The sequence below is a fragment of the Leucoraja erinacea genome, chromosome 5 (assembly GCF_028641065.1).
Source record: "Leucoraja erinacea ecotype New England chromosome 5, Leri_hhj_1, whole genome shotgun sequence".
Lineage (NCBI taxonomy): Eukaryota > Metazoa > Chordata > Chondrichthyes > Rajiformes > Rajidae > Leucoraja > Leucoraja erinaceus.
The window spans coordinates 1,241,203-1,264,997 of record NC_073381.1 but is presented as its reverse complement, the minus strand read 5'-3'; the positions used below and the strand labels follow the sequence as shown (position 1 = coordinate 1,264,997).

Here is a 23,795-nt window from a genome sequence, read left to right as displayed (position 1 = left end):
GGTGTTTCCACACAAGATTAAAATAGGCAATAGACAACAGGTGCAGGAGGAGGCCATTCGGCCCCTTCGAGCCAGATGCAACCGCATTTCAATGTGATCGGTGGCTGATCTACCCACAATCAGTATTTAAGCAGGGAACTGCAGATTCGGCTGGAGAATCGAAGGGTTGTACACACAAAAAGCGGGAGAAACTCAGCGGGTGCAGCAGCATCTATGGAGCGAAGGAAATAGGCAACGTTTCGGGCCGAAAACCCTGTTTTCGGCCCGGAAACGTTGCCTATTTCCTTCGCGCTCCATAGATGCTGCTGCACCCGCTGAGTTTCGTCCAGCCTTTCTTGTGTAATCCCCAACCATCAGTACCCAGGTTCTGCCTTCTCCTCATATCCCCTGACTCCGCCACTCGACGCCCCATCTAGCTCTCTCGTTGCACAGACCTATTCATACAACCAGCTCCTTTGAGGCAGAGAATTCCACAGACTCGCACGCCTCTAGTGAGAAAAAAAAAAGGGTTTCTACATCTCCGTTCTAAAAGGCTTAATTTCTTAAACGGTGGGCTGGTTCGACTTCCCCCAACATCGGGAAAGGACGTTTCACGCTTATTCTTCCAAACGCTGTGGGGCCCCTGGTTCCGGAGAAACCCCATCCTTCTCGGGAAATGTATTCCATGCCCCTCTAGAGGTGCCTAACACTAGGGCCTTAACAAATTTATTCTTGTATTTTTCAATTTAAATGAGAAACCCCTCTCATTCGTTCTACGGTTGAGCTTGCCAATTGATAGGCGCCCCGGGGGCGAAACGGACAGGTGCTTTGCTAACTCAAGGGTTCAGCCATGAGGGAGAATTGATAGGGATGTTTTCAGAGTGCTTAATTGAACTCATGTGTTGCGTGCACCGCGCAATCTTAATGAGACGGAGCTATTTGAGAACCCCAACCTGCCGATACGCTGTTTATCCTGTAGGGGTCCCGAGGGGTCCACAGCTCGCAGAGTGAGAGAGCGTGTTTGCGGGGGGCAGCATCTGTGGAGCACAGAGGTGACGTAGGAATAGCTGTGGAGCGGGTCGCGGGGCAGCATATCTGTTGGAGACATGGAATATAGGTGATGTTTCACAGAGTGCTGGAGTAAACTCAGCGGTACAGTCAGCATCTGGTGGAGAAACATGGAGTATGGCGAATGGGTTAACACAGAGTGCTGGAGTAACTCAGGGGACAGGCAGCATCTCTGGAGAACAAGGGATAAGGGGACGTTTCCAAAACAGACGATTTGGCATGGAGTACAGAGACGCGACAGGCAGCATCTGTTGAGAACATGGATAGTGACGTTTTACACAGAGTGCTGGAGTGACTCCGCGGGTCAGGCAGCATCCTGTGGAGGAACATGGCTAGGTGCTGTTTCACACGAGTGCTGGAAGGTAACGTCAGGGGGTTCAGGCAATGTTTCTCAGCTCGGACCCTTCTTCGTAAGCTGTGTTGGGGCAAGGTTATTCGTGCATTATTTTGGGGGTTTATTGTTTATTGCTTGAGAAAGGCTCTAGGGGTGTTGGGCTGGGCCCGCCTACGCGGACGTTGCGGGAGGCACGTCTACGAGCAAAAATGTAGACACTGTGAGGGTTCCCTGCGAGCACAGGTTTAGTTGAGTGCGTCAAGCCCGTGCGCGATATCAGCACTATGGGAAACCAAAGAAAGCTGAGACCCACGCGTCATCGCACGCACCAGACACTGACAGATAAAGAAGCGAGAAGACTCCCTAGTCCTTGTAAGGCGCCATCACTCAGCAATATAGGGAAGATGCCAGCGACAGCAGAATCCGATACAGAAGTGCCAGATCGCAGAGTAGACGAAAAAAGGAGTGCCACTCCACTGTGCTGTTGTGCGCAGTAGCCCAGACGTGAGGTCCTCACAAGCCGCTTGAACGTAAGGCAACCGATGGTAGTACTGAACCATGCGGTATGACCAGAGCGGAGGGTGGACACGGAACCCTATCTTCAAGAGGACAGAGGCTGAATCAACGCACACTGTAGGCAAGTCGCGTTAAAAACTTGGCTCGATAGGGTCCCGATCCCATTTTCTGAACTACTAAGACAGCGGCTCTCTATCTCGACCCGAATTGGCCGGGCCTTCTAGGCGTTGTGTTTGCGAATGTGAAACGTCATGGTGTGGCTTCCGAGATTGTTGTGCTTTTGCACAAAAGTCCTCTGCGCAGACATCATGCCACGTTAATTCTACGACTGCCAACATCTCGTATGTGTACTGTGACAAAATAAAACTTGACTTGACTTGACTTGACTTGTACACGCACAGAACAGGCCCTTCGGCCCCCAATGGATGTTCCTATTAGCGCCGGAACCCGGATCCCAGAGTGAAACTAATCTCTAATTCAGAGAGTATGACAGAGTGTTTTGGAGTAACTCATGGTTCATGGTCAGCTTCTTTCAAAGGACGCATTAAAACCCAAGATGACCAGAAAAAAAGGTGGGTGTTCAGTCCGGTTACCGACTTCTATCAGAATAAAAGGCGCCCGACCCTAAATGTCACGCTGGTAGAACAATAAGGCTGTGAGACTTCAGCGGGGGTGATGGCAACATCTATGGAAAGCGAATGAAATAGGCGACCGCGGTTTCTGGGTGAATAACCCTTTGCAGGCCTGACTGCATGCAACTGGTGTGGGTGCGGGGGGGGGGGGGGTGCTGGGTGGCGGGGAATAAGAAAAGGAAGAGGAAGGAGCCAGTGGGGCTGATAGGACACTCTTAGAAGAGAGGAGGAAGATAGCGCTGAGCACGGGGACTACGTGAAATATGGAGATTCATGATGTGTCTGCCGCATAGGTGGCAGACTGCCCAATGAGCGAATGTGAGGCTGTGCTCCTCCAATTTACCGGTGGTACTCACATCCTGACCATGTCAGGAGACACCGGACAGAAAGGTCCGGATTCGGAATGGGAGGGGGAATGTTGATAGTGGTGGGGACTGACGCGGGGGGGAGATCATGGTTGTTAGTTAAGGTGCGGAACGCGAGGTCGGGAGAGTGTGGGGGCGAAAAGAGACACCGATCGCCAAGCCTTGCGCTTGTCTGCACCGATTCGAGAAAAGCCAATGTGGACGCGAGCTGAAACACTAGAGCAGAGCGTATGCCAATAGAAATGAGGTGTTGAAGTAAGCGAGATGCAGGTGACACATCGTGTCGGTCACCTGGAAAGATGCTTTCGGTCCTTGAGGTGGGTCGGAGGGGGGGAGGTTTAAAGCGACAAGTGTAGCATTTCCCTGCGGCTGTTTGCAAGGGAAAGTGCCTGGGCTCGGTATGGGAGGTGTGGGTGGACGGGAGGGGGGGGAACGGAAGAATGACCAGGGGGAATTGTAAAGGGGGAGGATCATATGGAGCGGGTACTCTTGCGGAAAGCAGACGGGAGAGGAGATGGAAAATGTGAAGTCGTATCGCTGAAGTCCTGATGAGGTTGAGACCCGGCCTAGGTGCAACATTTTCGGGGGGGGGCTGCCAGAAGGCGAGTGAATCGCTAGCGCGTCCTCGGGGATAATGTATTCCAATCCTTATTTAAATCCCTTCTATCAACAGCTGTCAACAATGGGGGCAGGAATCATTTGGAAACATAGCAATTCTCTGCCAGTCCAAAGATCCAGATGTTGGAGAGGGATCTGGCAACAGACTTGGCGGAACTGAAGCAGGAGATAGAGGAAAATGGAATACTACAAGGATCACCGGCAAGGCCCTTCAGGTAATATCTAGTCGTTCAATACAGTGGCCCATTGACATTGTCCCACCCCCGGCCATTGCTTCTCCTCCCCGCTCCCGTCCGGCAGAAGGTACAGGAGCCTGAACGAGCGCAACACTGGTGTGGTCTTGGTGAGGCCACACCTGGAGTATTGCGTACAGTTTTGGTCTCCTAATCTGAGGAAAGACATTATTGCCATAGAGGGAGTGCAGAGAAGGTTCACCAGACTGATTCCTAGGATGGCAGGACTTTCATATGAAGAAAGACTGGATAGACTCGGCTTGTACTCGCTAGAATTTAGAAGATTGAGGGGGGGGGGGATCTTATAGAAACGCACAAAATTCTTAAGGGCTTGGACAGGCTAGATGCAGGAAGATTGTTCCCGCGTTTGGGGAAGCCCACGACGGGGGGTCACCGCTTAAGGATAAGGGGGAAATTCTTTTTGACCCAGATGGGAAGGAGAGGAGAAGGGGGGGGGGAGAGAAAGGGGGGGGGGGGGGGGCGGGGGGGGGGGGGGGGGGGGGGGGGGGGGGGGGGGGGGGGGGGGGGGGGGGGGGGGGGGGGGGGGGGGGGGGGGGGGAGGGGGGGAAGAAGAGAAGGGGGGGGGGGGGAGAGGGGAATAACGGGGGGGGGGGAGAGAAGGGGGAAAAACATTTTTCACCCAGGGAGTGGTGAATCTCTGGAATTCTCTGCCACAGAAAGTAGTGGGGCTGGGCTTGTACACTCTGGAATTTTGCTATGATGGACATGAAGAGGATCTTCATTGCAATAATATATAAGGATTATTAAGGGTTTGGAACACGCTAGGAAAGCAGGGTCCACATTGTCCTGGATGCGGGGGAGTTTGGGGTATTCCGAAACCAGGGCCACAAGTAAGAATAAGATGATAGATATAGATATGCCATTTATTGTCACTATACATGTACAATGAGATTAAAGCAGCTCGTACTCACTGTGCATACATATCATTTAGTACAACCACAAAACAAAATGATACCCCATCCCATTAACGGGACGGAGGGTGGAACGTGTTTTCTAGCTTCAGGTTCCTTGGGAGTCAACATCTCCGATGACCTCTCTTGGACCCACAATACCTCTACTCTGATCAAGAAGCTCATCAGCGTCTCTTTTCTTCCCTGAGGAGACTGAAGAAGTCCATCTGTCTCCTCAGATCCTGGTGAACTTCTACCGCTGCACCATCGAGAGCATCCTTACCAACTGCATCACAGTATGGTATATGGCAACTGCTCTGTCTCCGACCGTGAAGGCATTGCAGAGGGGTGGTGAAAATTGCCCAACGCTCACCGGTTCCTCGCTCCCCTCCATTGAGTCTGTCCACAGCAAGCGCTGTCTCCGGAGGGCGCTCAGCATCGCCAAGGACTGCTCTCACCCCAACCATGGACTGTTTACCCTCCTACCATCCGGGAGGCGCTACAGGTCTCTCCGTTGCCGAACTAGCAGGTCGAGGAACAGCTTCTTCCCGGCGGCTGTCACTCTACTAAACAATTTACCAATCGTGACTGCCCATCACCCCCCCCCCCCCCCCCCCCCCCCCCCCCCCCCCCCCCACCCCCCCGCCCCCCCCCCCCCCCCTTATTATTTATTCAAATTGTTTGCGATGTCGCTCTTCAAGGGAGATGCTAAATGCATCTTATTGTCTCTGTACTGTACACTGACAATGACAATTAAAATTGAATCTGAATCTGAATCTGAATCTGAATCTGAATCTTTGGTCGAGGAAAAATTTCAACCGGCTGAAATATTTTCTGCAAGCAAAAATTGGAGAAAATCGATACTTTTGAACTCGTAGTGCAGTGGTAGGTGGGGTCACTCTGTCATTGTAGGTAGTCCAGGTAGCCACAGGTAATCTCCTTTGCTGACCAGGCATTTTAATTGGCTCATTGGGGGGAAAAAACCGTAAGCACGAGTTTTCAAAACCAAGGAAAACCGACCGGTAATGTTAAATGCCGCTGAACTTCACAGCTGTGTATCTCTGGCTCCTTAAACGTGGCTGTTGTGATATAAATGAAACTTTCACTACTTGTAATTAACTTAACTTTATTTAAGCTTTAAGCAACTTATTTCTGCAATACACACAAACTCAGAAACGTCTGGCAAACATGGCGATTCTGCCAGGCTTTCCTGCCCGCAATACTATTGCACATGCGCCACGCAGGGCTCTCCGACAATGTCCCCAACGCATGCGCACAACTCTAGAAGAGCTCCGCACATGCGCACATGCCCCACTTCAGTCATGGCTCCACCCTTCTCCTCTCCCCTTCTCTCTCCCCTTTCTCTCTCTCCCCCCCTTTTCTTCATCTCTCTCTCCCCCCTTTCTCTCTCCCCCCCTTTCTCTCTCTCTCTCCCCCCCCTCTCTCTCTCCCCCCCCCCCCTCTCTCTCTCTCTTTCTCCCCCTCCCTCTCTCCCCACCCTCTCTCTCCCCCCCCTTCTCCCCCCCCTTCTTCTCTCCCCCCCTTCTCTCCCCCCTTCTCTCCCCCCCCCTTCTCTCCCCCCCTTCTCTCTCTCCCCCCCTTCCTCTCCCCCCCTTCTCTCCCCCCTTCTCTCCGCCCCCCTTCTCTCCCCCCCTTCTCTCCCCCCTTCTCTCCTCCCCCCTTTCTCTCTCTCCCCCCATTCTCTCTCTCCCCCCCTTCTCTCTCCCCACTCTCTCTCCCCCCTTCTCTCCCCCCCTTCTCTCCCCTCCCCTTTCCCTCCCCCTCTCCCCCTCCCCCCCCTCTTCTCTCTCCCCCCTCTCTCCCCCCCCTTCTCTTCCCCCCCCATGATTTTATGTTGATGCAGGAACTGCAGAGACTTGAGCAAAACACAAAGTGCTGGAGTAACTCGCTGGTCAGGCAGCATTTGTGGAAGGAACAGATAGTCTTCAAGATGTATTATTTTAGTTTGGTTTAGTTTAGAGATACAGCGCGGAAACAGGCCCTTCAGCCCACCGGGTCCGCGCCGACCATCGATCCCCGCACATTAACACTATCCTACACCCACTGGGGACAATTTCTACATTTACCAAGCCAATTAAACTACAAACCTGCACGTCTTTAGAGTGTGGGAGGAAACCGAAGATCGCACGGGGAGAACGCACAAACTCCGTACAGACAGCGCCCGTAGTCAGGATCGAACCTGGGTCTCCGGCGCTGCATTCGCTGTAAGGCAGCAACTCTACCGCTGCGCCACCAGTGCCAGATTAGTTTAATTTAACCAGTCTATTTAGTTTGCTAACCAGTCAGCGGAATGCCTATACAAGATGGCAGCCGAGCTATTCACAGTGAACAGATACAGGGATAAATGTACATATTTCACACAGAGAGTGGTGAATCTGTGGAACTCTCTGCCACAGAGGGTAGTTGAGGCCACAGTTTGTTGGCTATATTTAAGAGGGAGTTAGATGTGGCCCTTGTGGCTAAAGAAATCAGGGGGTATGGAGAGAAGGCAGGTACGGGATACTGAGTTGGATGATCAGCCATGATCATATTGAATGGCGGTGCAGGCTCGAAGGGCCGAATGGCCTCTACTCCTGCACCTAATTTCTATGTTTCTATGTCTATGTTTCTATAAAGGGAATAACGTTTCAATGCAAGGCAATCATGTCATAGCATCACTAAAAAAAATCTGACGTCATTTTGATATTGGAAAAGAAAATCTCTATGGTGTACATTGTATTAAGGAAGTGCTGTTGCAGATTTATGTATTAATATTTTTATACATTTTTCAGTTCTGTCGGCATACCAAAGGATATTTCTCACTTCAGAAAGGAACGAGAACTGCACTTAAAGAAAGGGTTGCAGGTAAGGTAATGGGGAACACCAGGTCTTACTGCAGTTTGTTCATGTGGGAAGAATGGTCACCAAGCCGTCTTTGGTTTTACTTTGTGAGGCACAGTGGCACAGCGGTAGAGCTGCTGCCTCACAGCACCAGAGTCCTGACTTCGATCCTGTCTGTACATGTTCTGTATAGTCTGTATGTTCTCCCAGGGACCTCGTGGGTTTACTCCAGGTGCTCCGGTTTCCTCCCACACTCCAAAGACGTGCAGGTTTGTAGGCTAATTGGCTCTGTACAAATTGCAAATTGCCCCCGGCGTGTTGGACAGTCCTAGTGTACGGGGATCGCTGGTCGGCGCGGACTCGGTGGGCCAAAGGACCTTTTTCCGCCCTGTATTACTAGCATGTAAAGGGTGCTGCAATTAACAAAATTGGAAGAGATTCCGAATCTGGATATCGTTAAGAAACCCTGAAGTATTTTGTGAAAATAGTTATGGGCCCGTGCCTTTTACGCGACTTTTTTCGGCGACTGCCGGCCCCCGTCATAGTCGCAGCACGGCTCCGAAAATGTTCAACGTGTTGAAAATCCAGCGGCGACCAGAACAAGGTACGACTCTTTGGGCGACTACTCACGACCATACAGGCTTCACCCCGCGACATGCCGCCCGTATGGTCGTGAGTCGTCTCCTCAGTCGCCCAAAGAGTCGTAGCGTCTTATCTGGTCGCCGCTGGAGTTTCACCATGTTGAAAATTTTCGGTGACCTGCTACGGCTGCCCGCAGTCACCGAAAAAGTCGCGCAAGTGTGATGGGCCCTTTACACCTTGTAGGAAGGAACTGTAGATGCTGGTTTACACCGATGATAGACACAAATGTTAGAGTAACTCAGCGAGTCAGGCAGCATCACTTGAGAGAAGGAATGGCTGACGTTTCGGGTCTCCGCAGATGCCGCCCATCCCGCTGAGTTGCCCCAGCGTTCGGTGTCTATACTTTTTTTTGTTGTTGATTCTTCATTTGTTAGGTGGCCGAAGCAAAACCACTTCTAATCCAAGCGGACGTCATGCAGAGGGAGCTGGAAAGCTGCCTGAAACCGGAATACACGTCCGACAGCTTGCCTCTTCTCCTGCACCAGGTAACGAGATGCTCTCAAACAGTCACGCACACAGTCTCTTGCCCAGAGGGGGGGAATCGAGGACCAGAGGACATAGGTTTAAAATGAGGGGGGTGGGGGGGAGATTTAATAGGAGAATGGAAAAATAGATTTTTCACACAAAGGGTGGTGGGTGTATGGAACGAGCCGCTGGAAGATTGTAATGCAAGTGGGTTTGCTCCGGGTGCTCCGGTTTCCTCTCGCACTCCAAGGACGTACAGGTTTATAAGTTAAGAATCAAGATTCAAGATTCAAGAGATTTTATTGTCATGTGTCCCTGTATAGGACAATGAAATTCATCACACAGAACATAGTAGGCATTTACTACAAAACAGATCAGTGTGTCCATATACCATAATATAAATATATACACACACACACACACGAATAAATAAACTGGTACATTGTATGTAAACAGATAATGGGTTATTAATGATCAGAGTTTTGTCCGAGCCAGGTTTAATAGCCTGATGGCTGTGGGGAAGTAGCTTTCCTGAACCTGGACGTTGCAGTCTTCAGGCTCCTGTACCTTCTACCTGAAGGTAGCAGGGAGATGAGTGTGTGGCCAGGATGGTGTGGGTCTTTGATGATACTGCCAGACTTTTTGAGGCAGTGACTGCGATAAATCCCCTCAATGGAAGGAAGGTCAGAGCCGATGATGGACTGGGCAGTATTTACTACTTTTTGTAGTCTTTTCCTCTCCAGGGCGCTCAAGTTGCCGAACCAAGCCACGAGGATTGGCTTGGTGTAAGTGTAAATTGTCCCTAGTGTGTGTGTAGGACAGTGTTAGTGATCGCTGGTCGTTGTGGACTGAGTGGGCCGAGGGGTATCTCGCTAACGTCTGAGGTGAAGTGTTCCATTTGGTGGGTTGTGGTCACTGTTCAGTTAGAGGGGAGGTCGGGGGGGGGGGGGGGGGGGCATCAGCTACAAGGAGAGGTTGGACAGACTTGGATTGTGACCACTGCCCAGTCCATCATCGGCTCTGACCTCCCCAACGTCGAAGGGATCTATCACAGTCGCTGCCTCAAAAAGGGCAGCCAACATCATCAAGGACCCACACCATCCTGGCCACACACTCATCTCACCATTGCCATCAGGTAGAAGGTACAGGAGCCTGAAGACTGTAACGTCCAGGTTCAGGAATAGCTACATCCCCACAGCCATCAGGCTGTCAAACATGACAACAAATAAGCTCTGAGCTCTGAACTGCAAAAGACTATTATTATTGCACTATACCTGTTATTTATTGTACTTTTTCTTTATCGTCCCCCGATATGTACAATGTTTACATATTCACATATTCTGTTGTGCTGCAGCAACTAAGAATTTATTTGTCCCGTCCGGAACTGACGTCAATAAAACACTCTTGACTCTTTTCTCTGTCGTTTGGAGGTTAAGTGGAGACCTGAGAGATATATATATATATAAAACTAGACTAAGTGGGACCCGTTGGGTCCCAGCATCACATGGGAGGGCTGGTCACCAACGCAATATTCCACCTCTCCACCAATTCCAATATTGCTAGCCAGTGGGGGGGGGGGGGGGGGGCTGTCTGTTGTGCTAGTATGGGTGTTGCGGGCCGAAGGTACTGGTTTCCAGAGGGCTAGTATAGAATGACACTAGTGGAAACATCCTCTTCACATCCACTCGCTCCAGGCCCTTCACAGTGCAGTAAGGAATGCCCCCGTCCCACTTAGGAAACCTGAACGGAAACCTCTGGAGACTTTGCGCCCCACCCAAGGTTTCCGTGAGGTTCCCGGAGGTTTTTGTCAGTCTCCCAACCTGCTTCCACTAACTGCAACCACCTGCAACCTCCGGGAACCGCACAGAAACCTTGGGGTGGGGCGCAAAGTCTCCAGAGGTTTCCGTTCAGGTTTCCTATGTGGAACAGGGGCATAAGATCGGAAAGACCTGGTCCTGCGCTGTAGTATTAATTGTTTATTCCAGGTAATTTTCATGTGTTCATTAAGGGGCTGTCCCACTTGGGCGACCTAATTCGCGAGTTCTGGCGAGTTTGCCCTCGACTCGTACTCGCAGCATGGTCGACACGAGGTCGTAGGAGGTCTTTGTAACTCTCCTTCATGCTCGAGAGTAGTCTCCACGTACTCGAGGCCTCAGCTAGGTCGCGGCGTATTTTTCAATATGTTAATAAATGCCCGCGAGTTAAAAAAAAGGTCGCCATGGAAAAAATCGATACTTTTTTTACTCGTAGGTTTGGTCGTAGTAGGTCGGCATGTTAGTCGCAGGTGATCGAGGGGAGTCGAAGGTAGTCGTAGATAGTCTTCATCATAGTCGAAGGGAGGTCGAAGGAGATAGTCTTCACTCTCCACTATTCGGTGTCCAATTTTCCCGACGTTAGTCGTGGCTAGTCGAAGCTGGTCTTCAACATAGTCAAAGGAGGTCAAAGGAGATCAAACTCTTCTAAACACGCCAATTAGGTCGTCCAAGTGGGACAGCCCCTTAAGTTATAGGAGCAGAATTAGGTCATTCAGCCCATCAATGTTGGGATAGTCCCAGCCTCAACTACATCCTCTGGCAGCTCATTCCATACACCCACCACCCTTTGTGTGAAAAGGTTACCCCTCAGATTCCTAAATTGAGGAAGTACATCCTTGCTACGATACATTTTATTTGTTGTCATTGAGGTTCAAACGAAATGTGGTTTCTGCAGTCATACACACAAGAAGAAGAACCAAGACACAACACAATTTACACAGACATCCATCACAGTGAAACTCCTCCTCACTGTGATGGAAGGCAAAGTCTTATCTCTCCCCTGCACTCCCCATTCTCCTCCCGATGACGGAGTCAAAGCCCCCGGCAGGCGATGGTAAATAAGTCCCGCGGGCATTAAAGCCGCGCCGGGCGATGCAAGGCCGCGCTCCGGGTCTTGGTGTTGGAGCCCCCGGCGTGCGCTAGCAAGTCCCGCGGCCATTTAAAGCCGCGCCGGGCGATGCAAGGCTCCGCTCCAGGTACTTTTCAACCCCGCAACTCGGGCGGGTGAAGTCACCGTTGCGGAAGTCCCGAAAAGCGGTCTCCCAGCAGGGACCCGCGGGCTCCCGGTGTCACCGTCCACCGGGCCTGCAGCTGGAACCTCTGAATCTCCGGGGTCGGGTCACAGCAGCGCGCCACCACCGCTCCGCCCGCTCCGAACTCGGCCAGCTCCACGATGGTGGGTCAGTCCGCAGGCTCCGCCACTGGAGCCCCAGGTCGTTCCGGTTGGAGGCCGCTCCATGGTGCTCGGCCCCAATGACAACGGAGACCTGACAGGGAAAAGGTCGGGTTCCCCGTGCAGGGGAAAGATTTTAAAAGTTTCCCCCCCCCCCCACCCCCCCACACACATACCCAGTTTAAAAAAGACTTTAAACTACATTCAAACGAGACAACAACAAAAAAACGACAGATGGACTGCAGAATTCCCTGCCACAGAGGGCAGTGGAGGCCAAGTCACTGGATGGATTTAAGAGAGAGTTAGATAGAGTTCTAGGGGCTAGTGGAGTCAAGGGATATGGGGGAGAAGGCAGGCACGGGTTATTGATTGTGGACGAATATGTTTAGTATTTATTTATTATTTATTTATTTTTTTATGATTTATTTATTTTTATGATACTGCCTGTAAGGGAAATTCATTTCGTTGTCTCAAATTGAGACAATGACAATAAATTTGAATACAATACAATACAATACAATGATCGCAATGAATGGCGGTGCTGTCCCAAAGGGCCGAATGACCTCCTCCTGCACCTATTTCCTATGTCTATGTCTAATTAATTGCCCCCTTCTCACCTTAAACCTACGTCCTCTGGTCCTCGATTCCCCTACTATGGGCAAGAGACTCTGTGCATCTTCCCGATCTATTCTTCTCATTGACTTTGTTCGATAAAATGGTCGACTTTAATCCCACTCATTAACACTTGTGTGCTTCATCCACTGCAGTTTTTTACGGATCGGATTCACCAGTTAGTTCAATGCAAGTATCTGCACATGCTGCGCTGGGAGAGGTTTTGCCAACATACAAAGGTGATGGAGCAGCTTTATCCTCTCTACAAGGTAGGCCTCAAAACATAACATAGAAACATAGAAATTAGGTGCAGGAGTAGGCCATTCGGCCCTTCGAGCCTGCACCACCATTCAATATGATCATGGCTGATCATCCAACTCAGTATCCCGTACCTGCCTTCTCTCCGTACCCCCTGATCCCTTTAGCCACAAGGGTCACATCTAACTCCCTCTTAAATCTAGCCAATGAACTGTGGCCTCAACTACCTTCTGTGGCAGAGAGTTCCACCATTTCACCACTCTGTGTAAAAAATTATTTTCTCATCTCGGCCCTAAAGGATTTCCCTCTTATCCTTAAGCTGTGACCCCTTGTTCTGGATTTCCCCAACATCGGGAACAATCTTCCTGCATCTAGCCTGTCCAACCCCTTAAGAATTTTGTAAGTTTCTATAAGATCCCCTCTCAATCTTCTAAATTCTAGTGAGTACAAGCTGAGTCTATCCAGTCTTTCTTCATATGAAAGGGCTGACATCCCAGGAATCAGTCTGGTGAACCTTCTCTGTACTCCCTCTATGGCAAGAATGTCTTTCCTCAGATTAGGAGACCAAAACTGTACACAATACTCCAGGTGTGGTCTCACCAAGACCCTGTACAACTGCAGTAGAACCTCCCTGCTCCTATACTCAAATCCTTTTGCTATGAATGCTAACATACGATTTGCTTTCTTCACTGCCTGCTGCACCTGCATGCCTACTTTCAATGACTGGTGTACCATGACACCCAGGTCTCGTTGCATCTCCCCCTTTCCTAATCGGCCACCATTTAGATATAAGTCTGCTATCCTGTTTTTGCCACCAAAGTGGATAACCTCATATTTATCCACATTATACTGCATCTGCCAAACATTTGCCCACTCGCCCAATCTATCCAAGTCACCTTGCAGCCTCCTAGCATCCTCCTCACAGCTAACACTGGCCCCCAGCTTAGTGTCATCCGCAAACTTGGAGATGGTGCATTCAATTCCCTCGTCCAGATCATTAATATATATTGTAAATAGCTGGGGTCCCAGTACTGAGCCTTGCGGTACCCCACTAGTCACTGCCTGCCATTGTGAAAAGGATCCGTTTACTCCTACTCTTTGCTTCCTGATCTGCCAGCCAGTTCTCTATCCACATCAATACTGAACCCCTCAAACTGAAGCCCAATCGAGCCATTTACAGTGTAAGCATCACAATTCCTTTTAGGAAAGCTTTTGATTTTTGACAGAGTGCAGAATATAGTTTTGATATTTTAACTTTTTAAAAAAAAATTAAAAAAAAAACCCAAAAAACATCATAACCTAAACTATGAAAATGAAAAAAGAAAAGAAAAAGAAAACAAGAAAGTAAAAATGGAAAATGAAAAGATAGATCGAAAAAGAACGAGAAAATCCCCTAAACTACCAAAGTAGTGTGGCAGAAAGAAAAAGAAAGGTGTATATATACCTTGCCCCTCTTCCCCCCCCCTCCCCCACCCGCCTCACCCAACCTAGCATCGGATTTAAATTTAATTTTGTGTTGCACCATACTATAGTTGTAAGAATTTGGTAAAGGGTGTCCATGTCTTAGGAAATTGATCTGGTTTTTCCACCTAGACAAGCCTAATGTTTTCCAAATGTAGTGTTTCGGACATGTCTGTGATCCACATCTTCACTGTAGGGACTGTTGTCTGTTTCCAAAATTTAAGTAATTAATTATTTCGCCGTTATCAGGCCATAGTTAAGGAAACGTCTTTGAAATAGAATATAGTCCTCTCATTCTCAGCGTTGTAGCACATCAGTTCCAGAGACAAAGTCCAATGTTCACAATGGGGTAGCAGTGAATCGGACAGTACCCTAGCTTAAGGAAGAGAGTAGGGATGATTCAAACAAGGGGACATGACTTGAGAATTAAGGGACAGGAGTTTAGGGGTAACATGAGGGGGAACTTCTTTACTCAGAGAGTGGTGGCTGTGTGGAATGAGCTTCCAGTGGAAGGGGTTGGACAGGCTAGATGCAGGAAGATTGTTCCCGATGTTGGGGAAGTCCAGAACAAGGGGGTCACAGCTTAAGGATAAGGGGGAAATCCTTTAAAACCGAGATGAGGAGAAACTTTTTTCACACAGAGAGTGGTGAATCTCTGGAACTCTCTGCCACAGAGGGTAGTTGAGGCCAGTTCATTGGCTATATTTAAGAGGGAGTTAGATGTGGCCCTTGTGGCCAAGGGGATCAGGGGGGTATGGAGAGAAGGCAGGTACAGGATACTGAGTTGGATGATCAGTCATGATCATATTGAATGGCGGTGCAGGCTCGAAGGGCTGAATGGCCTACTCCTGCACCTAATTTCTATGTTTCTATGTTTCTAACTGGTGGAGGCAGGTTCGTTTTTATCATTTAAAAATAAATTGGATAGTTATATGGACGGGAAGGGAATGGAGGGTTATGGTCTGAGCGCAGGTATATGGGATGAGGGGAGAATACGTGTTCGGCACGGACTAGAAGGGTCGAGATGGCCTGTTTCCGTGCTGTAATTGTTATATGGTTATATGGAAGGATCATTCAGAAACCTGATAACAGTCTGGTGGTGTGCACTTTGAAGGGCGTGTGGGGGGGGGGGGGTGGGGGGGGGGGGGGGGGGGGGGTTGGGGGTGATATCAAGTGTGCGCTCTCGTAGTCTCTTGACTGGAGTAAAGGAGGAGCCAGCCCTCCAGTTGCTGGGAAACTGGTGGTGGTCCTGGAGTTATATGTACCAAAGATACAGAGAAGGCACTGCCTCAGCGAACCTTTTATTACCTGTACTCCCCAGGAACAAATGTCTCGTATCATGAAGGAGCACGATGACGCTGTACAGAGAGCTCAGAGGCTCTCCGTCGCACGGGAATGCCTTTTAATGGAATCGGGCGGGAACCCCAGCAAATGTGTGACCCAGGACGATATCATTATCTACCTCCAGTGGCTGGTGTGTCACCTACACTCTGTCCACACCTATTCACAACTTCCTCAGGGTAAGGCACCAATCAAATCTCCATCGCTCTTTCTGATTCCTTCTCCCTCTCTCTCTCACTCCTCCCTCCCTCCCTCCCTCCCTCCCTCCCTCCCGTCCCTCCCTCCGTCCCTCCCTCCCTCCCCCTCCCTCACTCTGCTTTCATTTCTCTCACTAGTTTCCTCATTCTCTCCTTCTATCTCTCTTAATCTCTCTCTTCTGTCTCTCTGTCTCTTCTGTCTCTCTGTCTCTTCTGTCTCTTCTGTCTCTCTGTCTCTGTCTCTCCGTCTCTGTCTCTCCGTCTCTGTCTCTCCGCCTCTGTCTCTCCGTCTGTGTCTCTACGTCTCTGTCTCTCTCCGTCTCCGTCTCCCCTCTCCGTCTCCCTCTCTCTCTGTGTACCTGTGATTGGGCATCTTGATCTGTGTTTGGCGTGTGTTGGTGCTGCGTTGTTGTACGTGCCCGTGTGTTGGGCATGTATTGGCGTGTTTGGCGTTGTTTTGCTGTACATGCCCGTGTGTTTGGCGTTGTTTTGCTGTACGTGCCCGTGTGTTTGCCGTGTTGGCGTGTGTTGGCGTTGTGTTGCTGTACGTGCCCCGTGTGTTTGCCGTGTGTTGGCGTGTGTTTGGCGTGTGTTGGCGTTGTGTTGCTGTACGTGCCCCGTGTGTTTGCCCGTGTGTTGGCGTGTGTTTGCCGTGTGTTGGCGTTGTGTTGCTGTACGTGCTGCGTATGTTTGCCGTGTGTTGGCGTGTGTGTTTGGCGTGTGTGTTGGCGTTGTGTTGCTGTACGTGCCCGTGTGTGTTTGCCGTGTGTTGGCGTGTGTTTGGCGTGTGTTGGCGTTGTGTTGCTGTACGTGCCCCGTGTGTTTGCCGTGTGTTGGCGTGTGTTTGCCGTGTGTTGGCGTTGTGTTGCTGTACGTGCCCCGTGTGTTTGCCGTGTGGTTGGAGTGTGTTTTGGCGTGTGTTGGCGTTGTGTTGCTGTACGTGCCGCGTGTGTTTGGCGTGTGTTGGCGTTGTGTTACTGTACGTGCCCCGTGTGTTTGGCGTGTGTTTGCCGTGTGTTGGCGTTGTGTTGCTGTACGTGCCCCGTGTGTTTGCCGTGTGTTGGCGTTGTGTTGCTGTACGTGCCCCGTGTGTTTGCCGTGTGTTGGCGTTGTGTTGCTGTACGTGCCGTGTGTTTCAGGAGTTGCAGTACGTGCCCATGTGCCATAAGTTTGAGGTGACGGTGGAGAAAGTGCCAGATGTGCTGGCAGAAGATGATGATCGGTGCAGCAGCATCACGCTGCCTCCCACAGCCCGTGGCCCCACGCGGCCCAGCACCGCCTTCTCTAGCGCCTCTGGATCAGCGGGTAGGCGACCTGCCAAATGTTCCACAAACCCACCACCCTCTGTGTGAATAAAGTTGCACCTCAGTTCCATTAGTTCATGTTCATACGGAATAGGAGCAGAATTAGGCCATTCGGCCCATCAAACCTACTCCGCCATTCTCTACCTCTCCCTCCTAGCCCCATTCCCCTGCCTTCTACCTATAACCCCTGACACACGGTACTAATATAGAATCTATCTTTAACTTAGTTTAGAAATACAGGCCCTTCGGCCCACCGGGTCCGTGCCGACCAGCGATCCCCGCACATTAACACCATCCTACACCCACTAGGGACAGTTTTTACATTTACACCGAGCCAATTAACCTACAAACCTGTACGTCATTTGGAGTGTGGGAGGAAACCGAAGATCTCGGAGAATACCCACTCGGGTCACGGGGAGAAGGTACAAACTCCGTACAGACAGCGCCCGTAGTCGGGATGGAACCTGGGTCTCTGGCGTTGAATTCGCTGTAAGATTCAAGATACAAGATTCAAGATTCAATTTAATTGTCATTTGGACCCCTTGAGGTCCAAACAAAATGCCGTTTCTGCAGCCATACATTACAAACAAATAGACCCAAGACACAACATAATTTACATAAACATCCATCACATTGCTGTGATGGAAGGCCAAAAAAACTTATCTCTCCACTGCACTCTCCCCCCCCCCCATGTCAGAGTCAAAGTCAAAGCACCCGGATGGCGATTGTCCCGCGGCCATTAAAGCCACGCCGGGTGGTGCGAGGTCGCACACCGGGTCTTGGTGTTAGAGCCCCCGGCGTGCGCTCGCAGAGTCCCGCGGCCATTCCAAGCCGCACGGGGCGGTGATGTCAGGCCCCGCTCCAGGAGCTCTTCAACCCCGCAACTCGGGCGGCAGAAGTCGCCATTGCAGGAGCCCTGAAAAAGCGGTCTCCCTCCAGGGACCCGCGGGCTCCCGGTGCCGCCGTCCGCCAGACCCGCAGTTGCAGCCTCCGAATCTCCGGAGGTCGGGCTGCAGCAGCAGCAGTGCTCCACCACCGCTCCACCCGCTCTGGACTCGGCCAGCTCCGCGACGGTGAGGCGTGTCGTCGGCACCAGAGCCCCCGGTCTTCTCCTGTTGGAGGCCGCTCCTCGTTGCAGCCCCAACGACAACGGAGACCCGACAGAAAAGGTCGGGTCTCCCGTGCAGGGAGAGATTTAAAAGTTACCCCCTCCCTCCCACCCCAAACGTTGCCTATTTCCTTCGCTCCATAGATGCTGCCGCACCCGCTGAGTTTCTCCGGCACTTTTGTCTACCGTCGATTTTCCAGCATCTGCAGTTCCTTCTTAAACCAACTTATCTCTCCTATTAGGAAGAGCCTCTGTTCGCCTGTCTGCAAGTGGAACCCACGCAGTCTCTGCCTTCGACAAGGACTTCACCCTCATGGGCTGTGAAGGTGAGGACTAGGCAGAAGCTTGACACAAAACGCTGGAGTAACTCAGCGGGACAGGCAGCATCTCCGGAGAGGAGGAAATAGGCAACGTTTCGGGTCGAGACCCTTCATCTTTCCACCCCATTCTTAAGGGGTTGGACAGGCTAGACGCAGGAAGATTGTTCCCGATGTTGGGGAAGTCCAGAACAAGGGGCCACACACAGTTTAAGGATAAAGGGGGAAGTCTTTTAGGACCCAGATGAGAAAAAAAAATTTCACACAGAGAGTGGTGAATCTCTGGAACTCTCTGCCACAGAGGGTAGTTGAGGCCAGTTAATTGGCTATATTTAAGAGGGAGTTAGATGTGGTTAAAGGGATCAGGGGATATGGGGGGAAGGCAGGAATGAGGTACTGATTGTGGATGATCAGCCATGATCATATTGAATGGCGGTGCAGGCTCGAAGGGCCGAATGGCCTACTCCTGCACCTATTTTCTATGTTTCTATCAGATTAAGCATGAGGCAGAATTATCTATAACTAAGGCGGTCACGGTGGCGCAGCGGTAGAGTTGCTGCCTTACAGCGAATGCAGCGCCGGAGACCCGGGTTCGATCCCGACTACGGGCGCCGTCTGTACGAAGTTTGTACGTTCTCCCCGTGGGTTTTCTCCGAGATCTTCCGTTTCCTCCCACACTCCAAAGACGTGCAGGTTTGTAGGTTAATTGGCTTGGTGTAAATGTAAAAATTGTCCCGTGTGTGTGTGTGTGTAGGATAGTGTTATTGTGCAGGGATCGATGGTTGGCGCGGACCCGGTGGGCCGAAGGGCCTGTTTCCGCGCTGTATCTCTAAACTAAAACTGCTTGCAAATCTATAAGTCTATCATATAATGTTGGCTGCAGCACTAATTACTGGAGTAACTCAGCAGGTCAGGCAGCATCGGATGAAGGAACGGACAGGGTTTGGACCCTTAGATTTAGTGCAGAGGAACAGCAGAGAAACAGGCCTTTCTGCCCAACTCAGCCATGCTCATAAATTCATATTCATAAGTTCTAGAAGCAGGATTAGGCCATTCGGCCCATCACGTCTACTCCGCCATTCAATCATGGCTGATCTATCAATCCCTTCCAACCGCATTCTCCTGCCTTCTCCCCATAACCTCTGACACCCGTACTAATCAACAATCTATCTGTCTCTGCTTTAAAAAAACATCCACTGACGGCCTCCACAGCCTTCTGTGGCAACGAATCCTACAGATTCACCACCCTCTGATCTTGTCTCCATTTTTGGCTCCTATTCATCTTTGGCCATTGTCCACCCCTCCGCTAAATACCCCCCCCCTCCCCCCCTCACCCCCCCTCAACTGTATCCACCTATCACTTAACATGCTTAATCCTGCCTCCACCCCTTTACCAGATTTCTCTCCTCTCTGACCAAAACTATACGGTGCCTCGATGTCTCTGACCTACCACCTACCTCACTGGAGACCCTTGGAATATCTTTATCTGACTTTATCTTGCACTAAACATGATTCTCTTTACTCTACATCTGCACACTGTGGACGGCTTGATTGTAATGATGTATTTCCAGAGATAGGAACATAGACAATAGGTGCAGGAGTAGGCCATTCGGCCCTTCGAGCCTGCACCACCATTCAATATGATCATGGCTGATCATCCAACTCAGTATCCTGTACCTGCCTTCTCTCCATACCCCTGATCCCTTTAGCCACAAGGGCCACATCTAACTCCCCTCTTAAATATAGCCAATGAACTGTGGCCTCAACTACCTTCTGTGGCAGAGAATTCCACAGATTCACCCACTCTCTGTGTGAAAAATGTTTTTCTTATCTCGGTCCTAAAAGATTTCCCCCTTATCCTTAAACTGACCCCTTGTTCTGGACTTCCCCGACATCGGGAACAATCTTCCTGCATCTAGCCTGTCCAACCCCTTAAGAAGTTTGTAAGTTTCTATAAGATCCCCTCTCAATCTTCTAAATTCTAGCGAGTACAAGCCGAGTCTATCCAGTCTTTCTTCATATGAAAGTCCTGACATCCCAGGAATCAGTCTGGTGAACCTTCTCTGTACTCCCTCTATGGCAAGAATGTCTTTCCTCAGATTAAGAGACCAAAACTGTACACAATACTCCAGGTGTGGTCTCACCAAGACCCTGTACAACTGCAGTAGAACCTCGTGTTCAAGAAGGAACTGCAGATGCTGGAAGATCGAAGGTACACAAAAAGTGCTGGAGAAACTCAGCGGGTGCAGCAGCATCTGTCGAGCGAAGAAAATAGGCGATGTTTTCGGGCCGAAACCCTTCTTCAGACTGATGGGGGGTGGGGGGGAGAAGGAAGGAAAAAGGGAGGAGGAGGAGCCCAAGGGCGGGGGGATGGGAGGAGACAGCTCGAGGGTTAAGGAAGGGGAGGAGACGGCAAGGGCTAGCAAAACTGGGAGAATTCAACGTTCATGCCATCAGGACGCAAGCAACCCAGGCGGAATATGAGGTGCTGGTCCTCCAATTTCCGGTGTTGCTCACTCTGGCAATGGAGGAGACCCAGGACAGAGAGGTCGGATTGGGAATGGGAGAGGGAGTTGAAGTGCTGAGCCACCGGGAGTTCAGGTAGGTTATTGCGGACTGAGCGGAGGTGTTCGGCGAAACGATCGCCCAACCTCCGCTTAGTCTCCCCGAGTAGAACCTCCCTGCTCCTATTCTCAAATCCTTTTGCTATGAATGCTAACATACCATTCGCTTTCTTCACTGCCTGCTGCACCTGCATGCCTACTTCCAATGACTGGTGTACCATGACACCCAGGTCTCGCTGCATCTCCCTTTTCCTAATCGGCCACCATTCAGATAATAGTCTATTTTCCTGTTTTTGCCACCAAAGTGGATAACCTCACATTTATCCACATTATACTGCATCTGCCATGCATTTGCCCACTCACCCAGCCTATCCAAGTCGCCTTGCAGCCTCCTAGCATCCTCCTCACAGCTAACACTGACCCCCAGCTTAGTGTCATCCGCAAACTTGGAGATGCTGCCTATCCCGCTGAGTTACTCCAGCTTTTTGTGTATCTTCGGTTTAAAACAGCATCTTCAGTTCCCCGAAGAAGGGGTTCGGCCTGAAACGCTGCCTTTTTCCTTTGCTCCAAAGATGCTGAGCTTCTCCAGCATTTTTGTCTACCTTCGATTTTCCAGCATCTGCAGTTCCTTCTTAAACATCTGCAGTTCCCTCCTACACATAGCCTTTCCACTGACTGGTTAGCATGCATCAAAGGTACACCTGACAATAAACTAAACTAAACTAAATTATCTATGACTACCTCATCGGGGACGTCCAGGCTATCTTTGATCAGACTTTTTTTAAGAAGGAACTGCAGAAGGGTCTCGACCAGAAACGTCACCTATTCCTTCGCTCCATAGATGCTGCCTCACCCGCTGAGTTTCTCCAGCATTTTTATCTACCTTTCGATTTTCCAGCACCTGCCGTTCCTTCGTAAACATTTTGTCTACTCCACTGCGAAATCTCCTCAAGGTATGCCTACTTTGAAGAAGTCCTCCTCCTCTCTCCGAAGACAGTTTCTCCGACTCTTCCTTTCTCCTTCCCCCCCCCCCCCACCCTCACATCAGTCTGAAGAAGGGTCTCGACCCGAAACGTCGCCTATTTCCTTCGCTCCATAGATGCTGCCTCACCCGCTGAGTTTCTCCAGCATTTGTATCTACTTTTGATCAGACTTTGCTGACTTTACCTTGCACTAAACGTGACTCCCTTCATCCTGTATCTGTACACTGTGGACCGCTCGATTGTAATAATATACAGTCTTCCCGCTGACTGGATAGCAGGCGACAAAAACATTTTTCACTGTACCTCGGTACACGTGACAATGAACTAGACTGAACTGAACTACTTTTTGGCAGGCGCCTTTGAATCTGAAGTGAACCTTAGCCTCCCTGTACACAAGCTCCAAATCGAGGAGTTCAGGCATCAGCTCCAGTACCTTGTTGGCCACTTCAACATCGATTACAATGTGGATGACATCAGGACCACAGCAAATGAGATGGAGCTGTTCACACAGGTAAGAGGCAAGAGTGATTCAATCCAAACGAAACAGGTGACATTTTGGGTCAAGACCCTTCATCGGACTCTTGTACCAGAATGATGCCCGGATTAAGGTGTATTAACTACAGGGAGAGGTTAGACAATAGACAATAGGTGCAGGAGTAGGCCATTCCTGGGATGTCAGGACTGTCTTATGAAGAAAGCCTGGATAGACTTGGTTTATACTCTCTAGAATTTAGAAGATTGAGAGGGGATCTTATAGAAACTTACAAAATTCTTAAGGGGTTGGACAGGCTAGATGCAGGAAGATTGCTCCCGATGTTGGGGAAGTCCAGGACCAGGGGTCACAGCTTAAGGATAAGGGGGAAATCTTTTAAAACCGAGATGAGAAGAACTTTTTTCACACAGAGAGTGGTGAATCTCTGGAACTCTCTGCCACAGAGGGTAGTTGAGGCCACAGTTCATTGGCTATATTTAAGAGGGAGTTAGATGTGGCCCTTGTGGCTAAGGGGATCAGGGGGTATTGGAGAGAAGGCAGGTACGGGATACTGAGTTGGATGATCAGCCATGATCATATGAATGGCGGTGCAGGCTCGAAGGGCCGAATGGCCTACTCCTGCACCTAATTTCTATGTTTTCTATTTGGCCCCTTCGAGCCAGCACCGCCATTCAATGTGATCATGGCTGATCATCCCCAATCAGTACCCCGTTCCTGCCTTCTCCCCATATCCCCTGACCCTCACTATCTTTAATAGCCCGATCTAGCTCTCTCTTGAAAACATCCAGAGAACCTGCCCCCACCGCCCTCAGAGGCAGAGAATTCCGCAGACTCGCCACTCTCTGCGAGAAAAAGTGTTTCCTCATCACTGTTCTAAATGGCTTACCCCTTATTCTTAAACTTAAACTGTGGATCCTGGTTCTGGACTTCCCCCAACATCGGGGAACACATTTCCTGCCTCCAGCGTGTCCAAACCCTTAATAATCTTAGTGTTCAAGAAGGAACTGCAGATGCTGGAAGATCGAAGGTGGACAAAATTGCTGGAGAAACTCAGCGGGTGCAGCAGCATCTATGGAGCGAAGAAAATAGGCAACGTTTCGGGCCGAAGGGTTTCGGCCCGAAACGTCACCTATTTCTTCGCTCCATAGATGCTGCTGCACCCGCTGAGTTTCTCCAGCAATTTTGTGTACCTTAATATTTTGTTTATATCCTGATCTCTGTTCTAAATGTCTTGACCCCGTACTCTTAACTGGTCATGGGTAAATCGTCTCTGTAACCCGCTCCAGTGTTGACAACACCTTTACCATTTTTAGGTGAGTCGGGAAATTCAGAAGCGTTTTTTCAGC

General features: G+C 50.3%; 1 protein-coding gene across 1 annotated transcript in view; it reads left to right on the top strand.

Moving 5' to 3' along the window:
- The window catches only part of cep57l1 (centrosomal protein 57, like 1), a 137,847-nt gene that overhangs the window by 49,566 nt on the left and 64,486 nt on the right, over nucleotides 1–23,795 (top strand). The window lies entirely within an intron of this gene.